General features: G+C 36.2%; 1 pseudogene; it reads right to left on the reverse strand.

Annotated features, from left to right (window-relative positions):
- Positions 1–16,316: 16,316 nt before the first annotated feature.
- LOC120136445 lies at positions 16,317–19,419 on the reverse strand (annotated as a pseudogene).
- Positions 19,420–19,772: the final 353 nt, after the last annotated feature.

A 19,772-nucleotide genomic window follows, 5' to 3' on the forward strand; every position in this document is an offset into this window, starting at 1 on the left:
ACTTTAATTTGAAAAATTAGGTGATTTCAAATTTATTTGAATAAAATTGGATTGGAGTCTCCATCGACCTTTGGGTTAGGTAGGTCGAATACATTAAAAATATCTCTTAAAACAATTTTAAGAAAAATCATTTTATAAGACAAAATTTGATTTGCGTCACCAAAGATTATATTAAATGGATTCGGGAGTCGGTTACGTGTGGGGAATGATTAGCACCCCCACAACGCCAAAAACTGGCACTGTGTAGCTTACACGTTGTTGTAATGGTGGAAATTACTAATCGAATATAAAGTTAAAAGATGATTCGTTTATTGAACATTGTTTAATTTGCTTCGAATTAATTAAGTACAGAAAATTCTTTAACTCGAAAGGAAATCTCGAAATTAGCAATCCTCTATTGGAAAAGCTAACTCGACTATTTCTTATCAATAAAAGAATATTCTCCCATTAATAAATATACAAATCGAATATAAATGAAAATCGATATTTTTACAACCAAATAAATTGATTAACTAAAAATGTGAATCGAATACAAATAAATAAAAAAAATTGAAGCTTACATTCACATAAAATGAAAATAATTGTTAATTAAAATAACACATTGCATCATTTAAATAAGTTAATTCGTAAAATAAACTCGATTTATTTCAAGTTACTTTATCATTAAAATGTCGTACGGGATCACATCACTTCGACCAAGTGGTGCTTTCCACACTCATTTTACGTATTTGTATTCTTGAAAATAAAAATCAAATATTTCAATCATAAATAAAATGCAATAGAAATAAATGTAATTGAAAATACAAAATAAAATATTTACATAAAATGAAACTAAAAATATTATTTACTGTAACACCCCAATTTAGGGGCTAAATTTAAGAAATTATAAAATGGTGAATTTAATTGGTATTTGGAAGAAATTTGGGGATTAAATTGTAAGATTTCAAAGATGGCAGACCGTTTTAAGAAGTGCAGGAAGTTCAGTGGCTAAACTCTTGGTTTAGCCATTTTTAATTATGAGATGTTATAAACCCCCCAGATTCCCGTATGTTTCTGGAAAATTTTCCAGTTTTCCTCTCCCGTTCTCCCTACTTCCAACTCCGATCTACTCGCCGTCCGACCTCCAAACGACAAGCCGAAACAACCATCGTGTTTGTTGTCAACCGAGGAACAAAACCCCTCAAACCTTTTGTCGTGAATCATCGCCGTTCGTCGTGAATTTCAGTCGGAAGTATCGTCGGTAATAACTCGGTTTTAGTTGGTTTTTCATCGATTCACGACGATCGGGTCATCCGTTTATGACACCTCCCAAACCATCGTGTTCCTTGTGCCGTTCCGAGTCCACCGGTGTTCTCCTTTTTCTCCGGCGGCGGCGGCGCGTTGGGAGGTGAACCGGTCAAACTTCCCGATTTGTTGAAATCGAGCTCTCCGCAGTTCAAAATTGTGAACCGAGCTTTGTAAGTATCTCGAAATCGCTCAAAATAATTTTTAGAATTTTTTTCGGGATTTTATCACTGTTCACGCGCCCCCACGCGCCGCCACTGCGCGTGGGGAAGGGAAAAGTGACCGGTTTGACCGGTTTTGGAACTGTTTTGACCAGTTTGACCGGTCACAACCCGACCCGACCCGTTGACCCGACCGACCCGTTTACCCGACCCGACCCGTTGACCCGTTGACCGTTGACCCGTTGACCGGAGTTGATAACTGTTGACCAAAACTTTGACCGGCTTTGATCGGGCATTAAACGACCTTTGACTTCGACCGAGTATACCTATCCTGACATTTTTCGGCGTTCCAAATCCGATTCCGCTGTCCGTTTTTCGAAATTCGAACCCGAAGGCCTCGAAGTCAAACCCGTTGACTTTGATTTTGACCGAAAATTCCAAATTTCCGAAAAGTCATATTTTATGCTTTCGACGTCCTGAATCCGAATCCGAAGTCCATTTCGCCAAATTCGAACCCGGTAAGCCGTCTTTCACTAATTTATCACCCGATTCGATCCGTTTATCGTAATTAAGTTCCGTTTCTGATATAATTTATGTTTATATGTATCTGAGGAATTATTGGAAGTTGAATTGAAGATCAAAGATGTTCGAATGGAATTTTTATGGTCGATCAATAGTGCACGGAAATTGAGGTAATACTTTACTACCTCTTTATGCTTTATGGAACATGTTGGTATTGATAAATGCATGAATGGAAATGTTTGGTCTCATATGTGTAATTAATGAAGATCTACACTAGGTACGAATACGGTAGAAAGTAGATAACTGAATATGGCTCAGATGACTATTATAAGAAATTGGAGGACGGTTTGAATTAAATTACAAGTTCCGGAATTAAGTAATAAAAGAATTAACCATGGATTGTATATTATAATTTATCTCATTAAAGGTACTTAGATGATAAATTAAGATAATATTTCGATTAGGGAAAATTACGAAATTACCTTTATGTTGGAAAATGATAAGAATTGTCTCTGGAAGTGGATTAATAAATCTGAAAAGAATTATTGATCTGCTAAAACTATTGATGTGCATAAGAAATGTTAGTTTTACTTGGAAATTATGGAGAACCGGTTTTTAACCCCAAGAAGGTTTATGCAAGATACTAGAAGTGTGTTAAGGGAATTATTTCAAGATCAGAGATTGTTCAAGAAAGCAATTAATCATAGGATCTCTAAATTATATTATTTTCGTTAAGAGCTAATATCGAACTTATCTGGTTAAGAAATTACGGAAATGCCTTAAGAGGTAGAATAGTCTGAGATGACTCTGAATGAGAAAATACTTAGAGGATTCGTACTTAACTCGATTAAGTACGGATTTAATTGTTAAGATCCCGACTTAGTGCAGGAAAATTTATGATATTCCGTTTGTAAAGTCTGAGAAGACACTTGACCTGAAAATATTCGAATAATGAGTAAATACTGGAAGAGTAATTTATCAGGGGTATTCTGCTGTCAGAATTGTACCAGTGCTCTATCGACTTCAGTAAGGGAGTTCGTCCGGCGTTGTTGCAGAGTAGGATACATGTGATTAGGGGGCATGTAATTGTATTTTGATTTATATACGAGTTTGGAAATATGTTTTATTTTTAAATAGTGAAAACTAATTTTATAAGTTACACGTTTCAATAAAAGTTTTAAATTTTCCGCTATTTTTACAATGGGTCGCTCCGGTGGCCCAAATGTGACACCCTGGATCAGATCTGGTTACCCTTATCGGTCTGTGGGGGTTACATTTAGTGGTATCAGAGCTATGGTTTAAGTCAAAATTTTTCAAGATAGACCGGCCGGTCGAATGTAAAAATATGTCTGATCAGTACATGCCCCTAGACTGCAATCATACCTCTCTGAGCCGGAACCCCAGGGCTGAGTCCCTATCTGTAACGAATAAACCGAAGTTTCTATCCGTTAAGGCTATACTTGTACAAAAAGGAATACCAGTAACATCTGTCTAAACGTTGTAAAGTACCTCACGAGCTATGTGAGAGTTATTCATTTGAGAAATTCTGACCTGACTCCAAAAATGAAATTGGGATATGCTGCTGCTCTATGAGCCTATTCACGTAACCAAGGCTGAATTGATTTCACAAGGATAAAGTTGTTTTGATTATTTACTTAGACTGAGGGAGAATTCTGATGAGATTGATTACTCGAGGAAATTTTCGTTCGGATTCTTTTATAGAAATGAGAGAGAGTTTTGATAAGAATGTATACTCAACTGGTTAAGGATTAGTGGAGAATCCGTATTTCTATAAAAGCTACTCGAAGATATGGAAGAGTTGATGGAAGTTTCATTTATGCAATTATGTGACATGAATGAATTTCGAGGACGAAATTCTTTTAAGGAGGGGAGAATTGTAACACCCCAATTTAGGGGCTAAATTTAAGAAATTATAAAATGGTGAATTTAATTGGTATTTGGAAGAAATTTGGGGATTAAATTATAAGATTTCAAAGATGGCAGACCGTTTTAAGAAGTGCAGGAAGTTCAGTGGCTAAACTCTTGGTTTAGCCATTTTTAATTATGAGATGTTATAAACCCCCAGATTCCCGTATGTTTCTGGAAAATTTTCCAGTTTTCCTCTCCCGTTCTCCCTACTTCCAACTCCGATGTACTCGTCGTCCGACCTCCAAACGACAAGCCGAAACAACCATCGTGTTCGTTGTCAACCGAGGAACAAAACCCCTCAAACCTTTTGTCGTGAATCATCGCCGTTCGTCGTGAATTTCAGTCGGAAGTATCGTCGGTAATAACTCGGTTTTAGTTGGTTTTTCATCGATGCACGACGATCGGGTCATCCGTTTATGACACCTCCCAAACCATCGTGTTCCTTGTGCTGTTCCGAGTCCACCGGTGTTCTCCTTTTTCTCCGGCGGCGGCGGCGCGTTGGGAGGTGAACCGGTCAAACTTCCCGATTTGTTGAAATCGAGCTCTCCGCCGTTCAAAATTGTGAACCGAGCTTTGTAAGTATCTCGAAATCGCTCAAAATAATTTTTAGAATTTTTTTCGGGATTTTATCACTGTTCACGCGCCCCCACGCGCCGCCACTGCGCGTGGGGAAGGGAAAAGTGACCGGTTTGACCGGTTTTGGAACTGTTTTGACCGGTTTGACCGGTCACAACCCGACCCGACCCGTTGACCCGACCGACCCGTTTACCCGACCCGTTTACCCGACCCGACCCGTTGACCCGTTGACCGTTGACCGTTGACCGGAGTTGATAACTGTTGACCAAAACTTTGACCGGCTTTGATCGGGCATTAAACGACCTTTGACTTCGACCGAGTATACCTATCCTGACATTTTTCGACGTTCCAAATCCGATTCCGCTGTCCGTTTTTCGAAATTCGAACCCGAAGGCCTCGAAGTCAAACCCGTTGACTTTGATTTTGACCGAAAATTCCAAATTTCCGAAAAGTCATATTTTATGCTTTCGACGTCCTGAATCCGAATCCGAAGTCCGTTTCGCCAAATTCGAACCCGGTAAGCCGTCTTTCACTAATTTATCACCTGATTCGATCCGTTTATCGTAATTAAGTTCCGTTTCTGATATAATTTATGTTTATATGTATCTGAGGAATTATTGGAAGTTGAATTGAAGATCAAAGATGTTCGAATGGAATTTTTATGGTCGATCAATAGTGCACGGAAATTGAGGTAATACTTTACTACCTCTTTATGCTTTATGGAACATGTTGGTATTGATAAATGCATGAATGGAAATGTTTGGTCTCATATGTGTAATTAATGAAGATCTACACTAGGTACGAATACGGTAGAAAGTAGATAACTGAATATGGCTCAGATGACTATTATAAGAAATTGGAGGACGGTTTGAATTAAATTACAAGTTCCGGAATTAAGTAATAAAAGAATTAACCATGGATTATAGATTATAATTTATCTCATTAAAGGTACTTAGATGATAAATTAAGATAATATTTCGATTAGGGAAAATTACGAAATTACCTTTATGTTGGAAAATGATAAGAATTGTCTCTGGAAGTGGATTAATAAATCTGAAAAGAATTATTGATCTGCTAAAACTATTGATGTGCATAAGAAATGTTAGTTTTACTTGGAAATTATGGAGAACCGGTTTTTAACCCCAAGAAGGTTTATGCAAGATACTAGAAGTGTGTTAAGGGAATTATTTCAAGATCAGAGATTGTTCAAGAAAGCAATTAATCATAGGATCTCTAAATTATATTATTTTCGTTAAGAGCTAATATCGAACTTATCTGGTTAAGAAATTACGGAAATGCCTTAAGAGGTAGAATAGTCTGAGATGACTCTGAATGAGAAAATACTTAGAGGATTCGTACTTAACTCGATTAAGTACGGATTTAATTGTTAAGATCCCGACTTAGTGCAGGAAAATTTATGATATTCCGTTTGTAAAGTCTGAGAAGACACTTGACCTGAAAATATTCGAATAATGAGTAAATACTGGAAGAGTAATTTATCAGGGGTATTCTGCTGTCAGAATTGTACCAGTGCATCTATCGACTTCAGTAAGGGAGTTCGTCCGGCGTTGTTGCAGAGTAGGGTACATGTGATTAGGGGGCATGTAATTGTATTTTGATTTATATACGAGTTTGGAAATATGTTTTATTTTTAAATAGTGAAAACTAATTTTATAAGTTACACGTTTCAATAAAAGTTTTAAATTTTCCGCTATTTTTACAATGGGTCGCTCCGGTGGCCCAAATGTGACACCCTGGATCAGATATGGTTACCCTTATCGGTCTGTGGGGGTTACATTTACATAATACAAATAACCACATAACATGCAAAATACATTTATACATAAATGACTAAAACATGAATAAACATTACAAACCAAAATGAAATCACTAAAATACAATTATTTACAAGACTAAAATAAAATTAACATAAATTTGAAGGACCAAAACAGCACAAACTTAAACATAAAGGACTAAAATAATAAAAATAGAAACTAAAGGGACTAAAATAGAAAAATTAGAAACTTAAAGGACTATACATTAATTACAAATAAACCTAAGCCCAAATTGAAAATGTTAAATAATACAAGTACAAAAAATGAAAAAAGCCCAAAAATAACAGTAAGGACTAAAATGAAATAAACGGAATCTTAAAGGGGCCCAATAGTAATTAAACCAAATGCAAACTAGTGACTAAAATATAACATTTATAAACATTGGTACCAAAAATCAAATATTCAAAATAATAACAAAGGAAGTAAAAACATGACTAAAATAAAAGTAATGAAACATTATTGCTCAAAAATAAAAATAAAATATAATTCATTAAATGTCTGAAATATCACATTACAACACATGGGGGACTTATACTGCTATTTACCCTAAAATGTAAGAAACACATGTAAGATTACAAACGTGCAAGGGATAAAATAGCAATTAACCCCAAACTCAAAAAACATAGAAAGAGAGGAGTGAAACGATGTCATTTTGAACGGTGCCAAAACGGAACCGTTCTGGTGCGAATACTTAAACCCAAATCGCTCATTTTCTCCCCCACAACCCGAAACCTAAATTAGTTTCACCTAAAACCAACCCTGCGAACGTAGATCTAAAGAATACCTTTCGGGTATCTTGAAAGATCAGCGATACTTGGGCTTTTCATCTTCGAATAGAGGTATGAATTCTCTTCTCCCTTTCTTTTCTTTTGGTTTCGATGATGGTTTAATTTTCTCTGCTTTTTTCTTTTTTTCTCTCTCGGTATCTCCCTCTCTATCTCTTTTATTTGAAACCCGAATCCCCCTTATATCTCCCCCTGATTTCCCTATGTTTTAAGTGAGAAAATATTTGACCCCGATTTGATTAGATTTTACTGTTATTTTTTTAATGGGTTTTCTCTGATTTCTCTACCCTTTACTGTTGCATGTCATTGTTGGATTGATTTGTGCAAATCGGCTCCAACGATGGCGAGAGGAAGCTCGGCTGGGGAGCTATAACATCGGCGTGCGACGGTTGGAAAGTTGAAAGGTTGGCGACTGGAGCTGAAGGGTTAAAAACACTAATCTATTTTAGGGTTTCTGGTCGGGTCGGTCCATATCCGAGTCGGATGAATAATTGGGTTCCCATCAGTTTGGTCTTGGTGCTGGGTCAATCGGGTCTGGGCTCCTGGTGAGATGTTGGCTGTTGGTCTTGTTGCTGAGTGTGTTTCTGGGTTGCTAGGTACTGGGCCTCGGGTCCAGGCTTGAACTTGGCCTGGACAAAACAAAAGTGTAAATTGTAAATAAAATATATAATAATAATAATAATAATAAAATATAAAAAATAAAAAAAAGACTCGGACAAAAATGGGTGTCTACAACTTCCCCTTTTTAAACATTCTTGTGTTAACAAGAATAGGGCAAAGATGATAAGACAACACACGTTTTTATCTGGTTCTCTTTCTTTTTGCTTAAAAATTGGATAATGTTTGTTGGTGGGGACGACACTGCTCATACGCGATGAAGAGGTATGGTCGTCTAAGGGTGGATGACACAGCTCATACATGATGAAGAGTTCTTTTCATCTTTAGGAAGGGTGATAACTCGATTCTTACGCGATGAAGACAGCTGGTTATCTAGGGGTGACACGGCTCCTACGTGATGAGGAGGTCTGGTCAAGGGATGACACGGTTCCTACGTGATGAGGATGGTTGGCCATCTTTAGGAGTGGTGATAACTCGGTTCCTACGTGATGACGACGGCAGGTTATCTATGGTTGACACAGCTCCTACGTTATAAGGAGGTATAGTCAGGGGATGACATGGTTCCTACAGAATGAGGACGATTGACCATCCTTAGGGATTATGGTTTCAGGAGAAACCAACTCAAAGATTTGTTTCAAAAGAAACATACTTAAAGATTTATTTCAAGAAAAACAAACTCAAAGATGATGTGTTTCAAAAGCAACTGTCTCAAAAGAGACAAAATTCATTTCAAGAGAAACGACTCAAAGATGACTTTTAAAGGAAACTGTCTCAAGCGAGACAAAATTTTTTTTAAGGGAAGCGTTTTTAAAGATCGGTGTTTTATGGGAAACTGTCTCAAATGAGACAAAATTCGTTTCAAGGGACATGATCTCAAAGTTGTTTATTTTATTTCAAGGGAAACATACCCAAATATGGTAAATTTTGTTTCCAAAGAAACAGACTCAAAGATTTTTCTCAAAATAAACTGTCTCAAGAGAGACAAAATTTTATTTCCAAAGAAACAAACTCAAAGATAGGTTACATCTTAAGTGAGACGAAATTTGTTTCAAAGGAAACAATCTCAAAGGTTGGTTTTTCATTAGAAACTATCTCAAGAAAGACAAAATTTGTTTTTAAAGAAATATACTCAAAGATGATTTTGTTAAGAGAAATAAACTCAAAGATTTTTTTCAAAAGGAACAGACTCAAAGATTTGTTTCAAGAGAAACTGTCTCAAGAGAGACAAAATTCATTTTAAGATAAAAAGATTCAAAGATTGTCGATTTTGTTTATAGGGAAACAGTCTCAAAGGTGTTTGTTTTGTTTCAAAGGAAACAATTTTAGGATTTATTTAAAGGGGAAATTGTCTCACGCGAGACGAATCGATTTTGAAAATCTCAAGTGAGATTAATTTTGTTTTAAGTATAACAAATTTAAATTTGTATCTCAGAGAAAAAATGTCTCAAGCGAAACGAAATTTGTTTTGAGAAAAATTTTCTCAAGCGAGACAAAAATTTGTTTTAAAATTCTCAAAATTTGTGGAAAATTGTCTTATGTGAGACAAAATTTTGTTTCAATAAAAAACCCGTCAAAGGAAATAGAAAGGCTGCTTCTTCTTGCATGTTGAGGAAATTTATTGATTGTCGACTTCAGGAAGTCAAATCATTGCTTCTTCAAGTTAGAAACATATGGTCATTTTCGAGCTTTGATTTCCTGAGAGATCAAAATAATGCAATTTTGACTGGCCATTTTGGATGTTATGATGGATGTCAAGATGAAGTTTGTATTTTATTTGTTCTCAAGAGAGGGAAACTCAAAGTGTTTAATGCACATGATAATGAATGTTTGATGCAAAAATGAAAATTTCATGTATCATGTATGTATGTGTTGATGTATGTATGACTTGAGTTTCATAGATATATTCGTTGAATTCCAAGATATGCCTCAAGATATTACTTGTTTGAAAATGTTTTTCTTCTTTTGAAAATAACTTGAAAAAATATGTGAATTTTCATTGTCAAATGAACTAAAATAATGCCCCTTCTTTGGCCTCATAATTAGAGCAAATGACAAAAATATAAATTCATTGAATATCAAAAATCAATTGCTCTTTTAATCTTTGATAGCTGCAAATCTTTGACAAATATCAAGATCGAAAGGTTGGTTTCGAGGTTAGCTACCTAAACTCTAAGGTTTGTTTCATAGATTTGGTCACCTTGAAGATCATGGCATGCCCCTTTTTCTTGGTTTGTCATTTTGATTGGAGGCAAACAAAATGTCACAACTAGCATAGTCAATTTCTAGACTCTTTAGAACACACTTTTTTGTTTCAGTTCTCTGAAATCTTCCATTTGTTCAAGCTTCGTAGACTCCTCTAGTCAATGTAGTGCAGAAATATCGGTCTAAAAATGAGATTTCTAAGTGCTCATATGATTTCGACTATAACAGGTGTTCCTCAACTCCCTTAGTCCATAATCACCGAAACTCTTTATTTATTAATTTTGATTTAATTTGCCAATATTTGGCTAGGTGAATTCAACTTTATTGTACATATATTTTATAATTGCCTTTATTAGGCTAGCTGAAGGATTCATGTCATAACAAAGTCTTCGACTTGACAACCATAGTGGATCATACATCGGATTGTCAAGTACCTGATCAATGTCATGGTTTGAATGTAATCTATTCATAAAGTCAGGGCTTTTGAGTTTCCTCTATAACCAATTGCTTTATCGGAATAGCTTAGCTTTATTGTATACATATATATATTTATATTCTGGTACGGATTCCATTTCTTAAGTTCGCTGATGAAAACTTGTTATAGTCCCTGTGTTTGTTGAAGGTAAGGAAATCTCATTGTTAGAATTCAATTTCCAAGCAACTGACCTAAACTAGATTTTCCAACTTGACCATTCCGTCTGAGAAGATCATGATCATCATTGAACGTCATTAACAGAAGTAGAAACCAATTAGTTTTGCAATATCATATGTTAGTTGCCTCATTTTGTCCACTCATAACACATACTTGAATGCTAAGATGATTAATTGTACATGTGAGGCGAGAGTTAGCTTGGTTCATTCAAAGGAAATATATGGACTCTGATGTATTTTTAGATTAGGATCAAGAGGTCCTTGTTTTATAGGGTTCAGTCTTGTCATTTGTCAAAGATTTACAACCTTAATTATTAAAGAGTTTTTAATTAAGATGATATTCAAAGAATTCAAGATTAAAATTTGTTCATTATTTATTTCCTAATAAGGAAGAATTTTATTGAAAATGTTCGAACGCCAAGTGACTTACAAACATTTAAAAGTAAGAGGTACAAAATAAAAACAAGTTCAAACAAGATGATATGGATGAGAATGCAACAAAAACTCCTGATGGATGCCCCAGCCGACTTCCGATCAAAATGCCCCACTACTAATTGAATGTTAATGCCCCTGAATCGATCAGATCTTGAACCTTGATCTTCAATGCCCCACAGTTCTCAATGGTGTTCCCCGAGCTCCCAATATGATAGCTGCATATATCGTTTATATCATGAGCTTTAGGATATGGGGCCTCTCTTGGTCTAGACTAAACTGGAGTCACAAGTTTCTTCTCAACTAGCGTTGGAAGTAATTCCTCATATGTCATCGGAATTAGATTGATGCATTTCTTTTCATAGAACACCAGACTAGCTAGATAAGATCCCACGATTCTAATCTCAGCTCTTTCCTCAATGGCAATACTGTTAGTGACTCCAATTTGGCCATTATTGGCTATTCTCTCAATCATTTATCCACACATGAAGCTGTCAGAGAAACTCTTAGTGGCAGCTCCTATCATGTAGTCGATATATGGAGACTTCAATGTATCGATGAATAGAGTGATGAACTCTCTTTCAGTCATTGGTGGATGTACTTGAGATGCGATATCTTCCATCGTTGTGCGTATTTTAGGAAGCTTTTATCACTCCTCATCTTCATATTCTGAAGCGTTGTTCAATCTGGGCCCATATCAGTCATATGTTTGTATTGTCCAGAAAGGCATGAGCCAAATATTTTCAAGAGCGGATATGAGTACGACTCACTTGATTATACCACTTAGAAGCGGGTCCAATCAAACTATCTTGGAAGCAGTGGATAAATATCTGATCGTTGTTGGTGTATCCAGTCATCCTTCGAATAAACATCGTGAGATGGACATTAGGACAACTGGTTTCATCGTATTTTTCAAAGTCGGGCATCTTGAATTTGGCCAGAAGCACCAAGTTAGGAACTAAGACTAGTTCGGTTGCATCCATTTCAATGTGAGAGTTTTGTCCTCTCATTCTCTGGAATGTGTCTCTACACTACTGTTTCAAATTTTCCAGGATCTCATTGTTGCTCTTCTCGTCGCTTGGTGGCTAGGAATCCTGTTGAGCAAGATAAGTGGTTGTGAACTAGCATGTGCCTTCACGCATTTAACTGTTTCACGGGTCAAAGAAATCTTCTTTTTTCCTTTGTTGAGCTCAGTCATTTTTTTTTACGATTTAATCTATCAGGTCGTTTTGGTTTTGCAAGATACGATCTATGGTGGCCTTTTGTGCCTGCTCCATTTTAACTTCCCACTCTGCTTGCATCTTTTGCAAACTCTATTCCAGCTCTTTCTTCAATTGCTTGAATTTTGCATCCATTCTCAGTACTGTGTGAATGCAATTGCATAGTTAGAAGAACTTCCTCAAAGTTTCCCACAAGGTATGATTAATGCATGTAAAAATGCTTAAATGAATGTTATGCAAAATGCAATGATGCAAATGCATATGCAAAAATATTGATCCCAACGATGAATATTTTAGAATAATTTTCATCAGAGATAAAAGCTTTCACATTACAAGAGAGTCCACTTTACAGACATGTCTTCACTTAGATATTGAGTCTGAAGTGGATCACTACTTCATCTCGGCTCTTCATCCTCGAAAATGATGCCCCTCAATGCTTTGTAACCTAACTCGATTGATGCCCCTGCGATGCTGAAGTCAGTGCATTGCTCCATGATAGTTAGCGTTGCAATGATCATAAATAAGACTTTGTTGCTGGATTACTCCTCGGATCAGTGGATCATCATATCAGTCTCGAAGGTTGCACGATCTTCGAGCTCTTCTCATTCTTGCACTCTTGACTCCTTTAAGCCCTCGACGTCTGTCTGTGTATGTGACTGCTTGATTGAAAACTTTTACCTCTTCTTTTAAAACTTTTCTCTTGAATATCCCCTTGCGGATCAACACTTTTGCATGATGTCGTGACTATGCAAATGCAATACAAAGAATGATGAAACATTATAAACAAAAGAGAAAAACGAGTTAGTAACACAAACAAAAGACAAAAAAGAGTTAGCACAAGCAAGATAATCAATGGAGTTAACATATGCTATTTATAGGTAAATATAACACCTACCGAATCATGATATCTACCCGAGCATGCTTTTATTAGATAACGATCCTACCCAAACATGCTTTCTACCCAAAATGATTTTTCAAGAAATTAATCCTAACCGCATGGTATCTAGTTCACATGCTTTTATTTAACAAAATTTAAAATAAAAAAGAAAGGTTCAGAAACGCTCCTCCTTTGCGTACACCTATTTTGGGTACCTACTGACAGACAGAGGTTCGGTATGTCTATACCTAGGGTGACCGTTTTATGGTTCGTTATATGCAGGGTTTTAACTCTAACAAAAAAGGGGTACTCGAGTTGTCCTTGATATCGGTGCCCCCTTGGACTGTCGAATCCTCGATCCTTATCCATTACAGGTTTCGAACGGAACGAGTTCAATTCAAGGGGATTCATTGCCTTATACCCATACGAGGTATAAATCCCTACGAAGGTATAAGGTATGTATCTCATGGGTTATTTGCTAAAACTCGTACAAAGAATAAATTCTTACGAGAGTAAAGCAATCTCCCTGACTAATTTGGATCAAAGCTTGTGTCTAGAGCTTATGCCATGCAAATGAACTGATGTGTGAGGACGAGCGTACCTACCTTTGACTCAAAACGGAAAAGGAAAAAACTTGACAAAAACTTGGACCGATCTGAAAGCAAAAACTCAAATGTTAGTATGACAAAAAATGAAGAAATTAAAAACTTCAATAAACGGATCATAAGTTAACTAAAGATCGAACTCATAATTTTCACTAAAATACAATGTGTAAGCGACCTACAGTCTGACTCTCTAAAAAAGAGTCCCCAGCAGAGTCGCCAAGCTGTCATAACCATTTTTTTAGAAAAAAACAATTATTAAATTATTTTTTTTAAAAATGATTATGACTTTAATTTGGAAAATTAGGTGATTTCAAATTGATTTGAATAAAATTGGATTGGAGTCGCTATCGACCTTTGGGTTAGGTAGGTTGAATACCTTAAAAATGTTTTTAAAACAATTTTAAGAAAAATCATTTTATAAGACAAAATGTTTTTCACCAAAGATTCAATTAGATGGATTCGGGAGCTGGTTACGTGTGTGGAAGGATTAGCACCCGCACAACGCCCAAAAACTAGTACTGTGTCGCTTACACGTTGTCGTAATGGTGGAAATTACAAATCGAATATAAAGTTAAAAGATGATCCTTTTATTGAACATTATTTTATTTGCTTCGAATTAATTAAGTACAAAAATTCTTTAACTCAAAAGGAAATCTCGATATTAGCAATCCTCCATCGGAAAAGCTAACTCGAATATTTCTTATCAATAAAAGAATATTCCCTCATTAATAAATATACAAATCGAATATAAATGAAAATCAATATTTTTACAACCAATAAATTGATTAACTAAAATGTGAATCGAATACAAATAAATAAAAAAATTTGAAGTTTACATTCACATAAAATGAAAATAATTGTTAATTAAAATAACACATTGTATCATTTAAAAAAATTTAATTCGTAAAATAAACTCGATTTATTTCAAGTTACTTTATCGTTAAAATGTCGTTGGGATCACATCACTTCGACCAAGTGGTGCTTTCCACACTCATTTTACGTATTCGTATTCTTGAAAATAAAATTGAATATTTCATCCATAAATAAAATGCAATAAAATAAATGTAATTGAAAATACAAAATAAAATATTTACATAAAATGAAACTAAAAATATTATTTACATAATACAAATAATCACATAACATGCAAAATACATTTATACATAAATGACTAAAAATGAATAAACATTATGAACCAAAATGAAATCACTAAAATACAAGTATTTACAAGACTAAAATAAAATTAACAAAAATTTGAAGGACCAAAATAGCACAAACTTAAACGTAAGGACTAAAATAATAAAAATAGAAACTAAAGGGACTAAAATAGAAAAATCAAAAAGTTAAAAGACTCTACATTAATTACAAATAAACATAAGCCCAAATTGCAAATGTCAAATAATACAAGTACAAAAATGAAAATAGCCCAAAAATAACAGTAAGGACTAAAATGAAATAAACAGAATCATAAAGGGGCCCATCAGTAATTAAACCAAATGCAAACTAATGTCTAAAATATAACATTTATAAACATTGGTACCAAAAATCAAATATTCAAAATAATAAAAAGGGAAGTAAAAAACAGGACTAAAATAAAAGTAATGAAACATTAATGATCAAAATAAAATAAAATATAATTCATTAAATGTCTGAAATAGCACATTACAACACATGAGGGACCTATACTGCTATTTACCCTAAAAATGTAAGAAACACGGGTAAGATTACAAAAGTGCAAGGGTTAAAATAGCTATTAATCCCAAACTCAAAAAACACGAAAAGGGGGAGCAAAACGATGTCATTTTGAACAGTGCCAAAACGGCACCATTCTAGGCTGAATACTTAAGCCCAAAATGGGGCTTCTGTTTTCATTTCCCTTCATTTGTTTTATTAGGGGCAAGAGAAGAAGGGGAGATTTCTCTAGATCTCTCTCAAACAAAGAGAGGAAGGCCACGGTGGTCGGAGACTCCCACGGCAGGGTAGGTAGCGGCAAATAGCAGAGCCAGCGGTCGGAGAAGCACAACTGACCCTAAATCGCTCATTTTCTCCCCCACAACCCGAAACCTAAATTAGTTTCACCTAAAACCAACCCTAGAAATATAGATCTAAAGAATACCTTTCGGGTATCTTGAAAGATCGGCGATACTTGGGCTTCTCGTCTTTGAATGGAGGTATGAATCTCTCTTTTCCCTTTTTTTTCTTTCGGTTCCGATGATGGGGTTTAATTTTCTCTATTTTTTTCCTTTTTTCTCTCTCAGTATCTCCCTCTCTCTTTTTCTTATTTGAAACCCGAATCCCCCCTAATATCTCCCCCTCCTTTTTTTATTATTTGCATGTGGGTTGATGATAAGATATTGTAGGGGAATGATTTCCCTAAGCTTGGGTAAGTGAGAAAATCTCTGACCCCGATTTGATTGGATTTTGCTTTTATTTTTTAATGGGTTTTCTCTGATTTCCTTGCCCTTTATTGTTGCATGTCATTGTTGGATTGATTTGTGCAAATCACCTCCGACAGCGGCGAGGGGAAGCTCGGCTGGGGAGCTGTAACATCGGCGCGCAACGATTGGATAGTTGAAAGGTTGGCGGTTGGAGTTGAAGGGTCGAAAACCCTAATATGTTTTAGGGTTTTGGGTCGGGTTGGTCCATATCCGGGTCAGATGAATCAGTTGGGTTCCCATCAATTTGGGCTTGGTGCTTGGTCAATCGGGTCTGGTCTCCTGGTGAGATGTTGGCTGTTGGTCTTGTTGTTGAGTGGGTTTCTGGGTTGCTAGGTACTGGGCCTTGGGTCCGGGCTTGAACTTGGCCTGCACAAAAAATAAGTGTAAATTGTAAATATAATAATAATAATAATAATAACAATAATAAATATAAAATAAATAAATAAAACAAAAAAAAAAGACCCGGACAAAATGGGTGTCTACAACTTGGATATGCTAGGGGAGAGTCAGTCATTGGTGGTCCAAAAGAAGTGCAGCACTCTGGGCAGACAAATAAGGGTGGCACAGCCTCGGAGTCCTCTATGCCACAGCAGCGCGTGTGCTGCCACAGTTCGTGGATATCACATGCTATCATCCTCTCCCCGTCATCATCCCGAGCCCCACATTGGCATCTGACTACTAAATTAACAGAACCACCTCAAGCCTCAGATTACTGTCCAAATCTATCCCACTCCCTGTGACCAGAATTTCTGCACCTGACTCAAGAGCTCCAAACATCACATCTTTATCCTCCATCTCATCCAGGTTGTCAATCTCTGTCACCACAAACTTATCCATAATGCAATAAGTATCCCTCAATGCTTTTTCAGCAGCTTCTTTTAGGTCAAGAACTGTGGCATGTAACGGAACAGTGACAAGTTCACCGGAAGGTGATATCTCGGTAGGCATATTCTATTCATTGAACAAGCTGGGCATGACTCGGCAAAAGAATACCAACAGCTGGTCATCTTCATCATTAAACGGCTGATCCTTCACAAATTGTTTGCCATCTACAACTGCCTGAGTGGCAAGTTCCAGCAAGTCTGATTCTGGATAGTTCATTAGTGTGTTATTATACAGATACACCACATCATTATAAACATCAGTTCCAGGGATAGGAGCAGGTGAAACATCTAGCAGAGGTTTTTGATGCATCTCGCCTTTTTCTTCTGATTCCTTAACCGGATTGTCTATGTCGTCTATTGTATATTCTAAAACACGAGTTGAGTTAATTCCACGGCGCACAATGTGACATCCAACAATGACATTGTTCATTGATTTCAAACCATAATCCAGCAAACCTGTATCACCAATATGCATCCGAGCTGCATCTCTTAAATCTTGCCTTGTCATCCCACCATGACCGACTTCAGATTTATGCTCCTTCAAAGCATCTACAATCACTTCTGCTGCAAATTCTAGCCTTTTTGCAGGCCATCTGCTATCCATATGAGCTATGACATTGGTAAATTTCTTACATCTCGAATATTTTTCCTTCGAATTGTCCTTATGGAGTGATAATGAGATGGAATTTTTCTGTACAGAAGCAGAAGGAGCAGTAGTACCTGCTACCAATTTCTTCTGAAGTGCGCAACGAGATTTTATAGTGAGCATAAACTTGAAAAGATCTCGAATTGTAACCAACTGGCTTTCACTTAGGTCTCTATAATGCTGAACCATGCACTTTATTTGTCTTCTCTGCGCCCTATCACTGAAATCTTGAATGATTTTGTCAAGTTTCTTGGAGCTGAGAATTTCAATTGCTTTATCATAATTTTCCTCTAAAACACCAGAGCTTCCACGGAAAAATTTGTAACCCCATCAACCAAACCACGTATGTCCATATGCAACTCCATGAAGCAAACGTAGATCCATACCGTTCTTCTTTGATGCGTCCTCCCTGAGATTTTCCTGAAAAACGTGAAACAATGTTCATGAAGTATCATTCTTAAATGTGAAATAGGCTAATTTGCATTGTTCAGTTTTGGAGTTTTACCGTGCTCTAAGAATTTCACAAATACAATCCCAGAGATCCATGAATTCTCTGCCATAGAGATACTTAGAACCACCTTCAATTCCATTGATGCAAAGGAGATGGCCAAATCCATTACAGTGAATCAACCCATGTAAGAGATGGGAATGGATGTTTAGTAAACTATCCTCTAAAGGCTTATTCCAGTCTCGGTCATTTGGTATTACCACATGATACTTACTTTTGGAAACTAAATGGTTGCTCCAACCTGAAAAAGCACAACAGCAAGGAAAATAAATGTCAGTTTACTACAAGAATTAATAATTTGGGAAGAATAATTAGCATCCAAAGTTCTGTAGCAACTATTTTAGCTCGGAGCAATGCTTTCTTAAGCAGAATCCATTTGGTTGGTCTGGATCCAGGTATATGATCCATTTTAGTCCTTGGATTCTTAATATAGCTGAAGACTTGTAATGTTTCATTTTGGAATTCATTAACATGCTAAAGTTGCAGAACCGGAGAAAAATGAGAATGGCATTGGCCTCAAACAAAGATACAATAATTTAATCAAATTAAAGACTCAAATTTGAGACATTATCCAGAAGCAAAACTCAGAATGCAGCTGTAGCAGGTTTATTGGCATTAGATGGTATGATTTGAATACTATATTTCTCAGGCTAATTACACATAAATGATCAGAAAAGTGAGAAATCAAGAGATTTTCATTCTATTGAAGTTATCAAATGCTAGTAAGATAGGGTTTTTTTTCAATTACCTAATTTTATTTGATCTATTAGTTCCTTTCCCTTCTTAGTCAAAAGTTCATGCTTACCAGAAAATTCCAACTTTATTTTGATACACAAAACTGCAAACTATAAAAATGAAAGATAAATGAGAACCCCAAAATCCAGTAACACAACCCAAAACCGGAATCATGCTAAGAAACAAGAAAGAAACAAAAGCTGAAGGAAAGGAGCAAACCTGTACATCTGCAGTGATCGCAGAAAGGGTTTATAGAGTGGTTAACAACCTCTACGATGGTGTAAAGAGGGACGACGCAGGTCTTGTCACGGACGAGAAGGGTGCACCAAATGGGCATTCCTTTGACGCATTAATCTTCAGGCTCGGCGCATTGTTTTATGAATAAACGAATGTTATCTCGGAAGGGACCGGTGGGGTTTATGGGGCAACCAGGTTCAGCAAATGAATGTAACTCAAACAACTTTGGTCTTCTCTTTCTTTTCTTGCAAGTCTCTAGGATTGGGATTGACATTGTTGAAGTATCTTGCACTTTTCTTCCTCCTCTTCTTCTTCTTCTTCTTGTCTAGAGCATGAGGAAAGCTGAAGAAATTTTCTACTTCTTTTATGGAGTTTGCCAGTAACCGACTGACTTTGCAGTTAGTTCGTTAAGGATGGGGACTTTCCGCGCTCAAATTTTGAGTCGACTTCATTAAGCAAACCAATGAAAAAATTCCCATTTATCTTCTGATATTGGACTCCAGTTTATGGTCAATCAAGGAATTCAAAATCCAATAAAACCACCTTTTCTTCGCATGTATTAATGTATTTTAGCACGAACCGAGCCATCTCAGTAATAAATGAATTGTTGTTATTCCTTGAGGTATC

This window comes from Hibiscus syriacus, unplaced genomic scaffold, assembly GCF_006381635.1.
Source record: "Hibiscus syriacus cultivar Baekdansim isolate YM2019G1 unplaced genomic scaffold, ASM638163v2 tig00110630_pilon, whole genome shotgun sequence".
Taxonomy (NCBI): Eukaryota; Viridiplantae; Streptophyta; class Magnoliopsida; order Malvales; family Malvaceae; genus Hibiscus; species Hibiscus syriacus.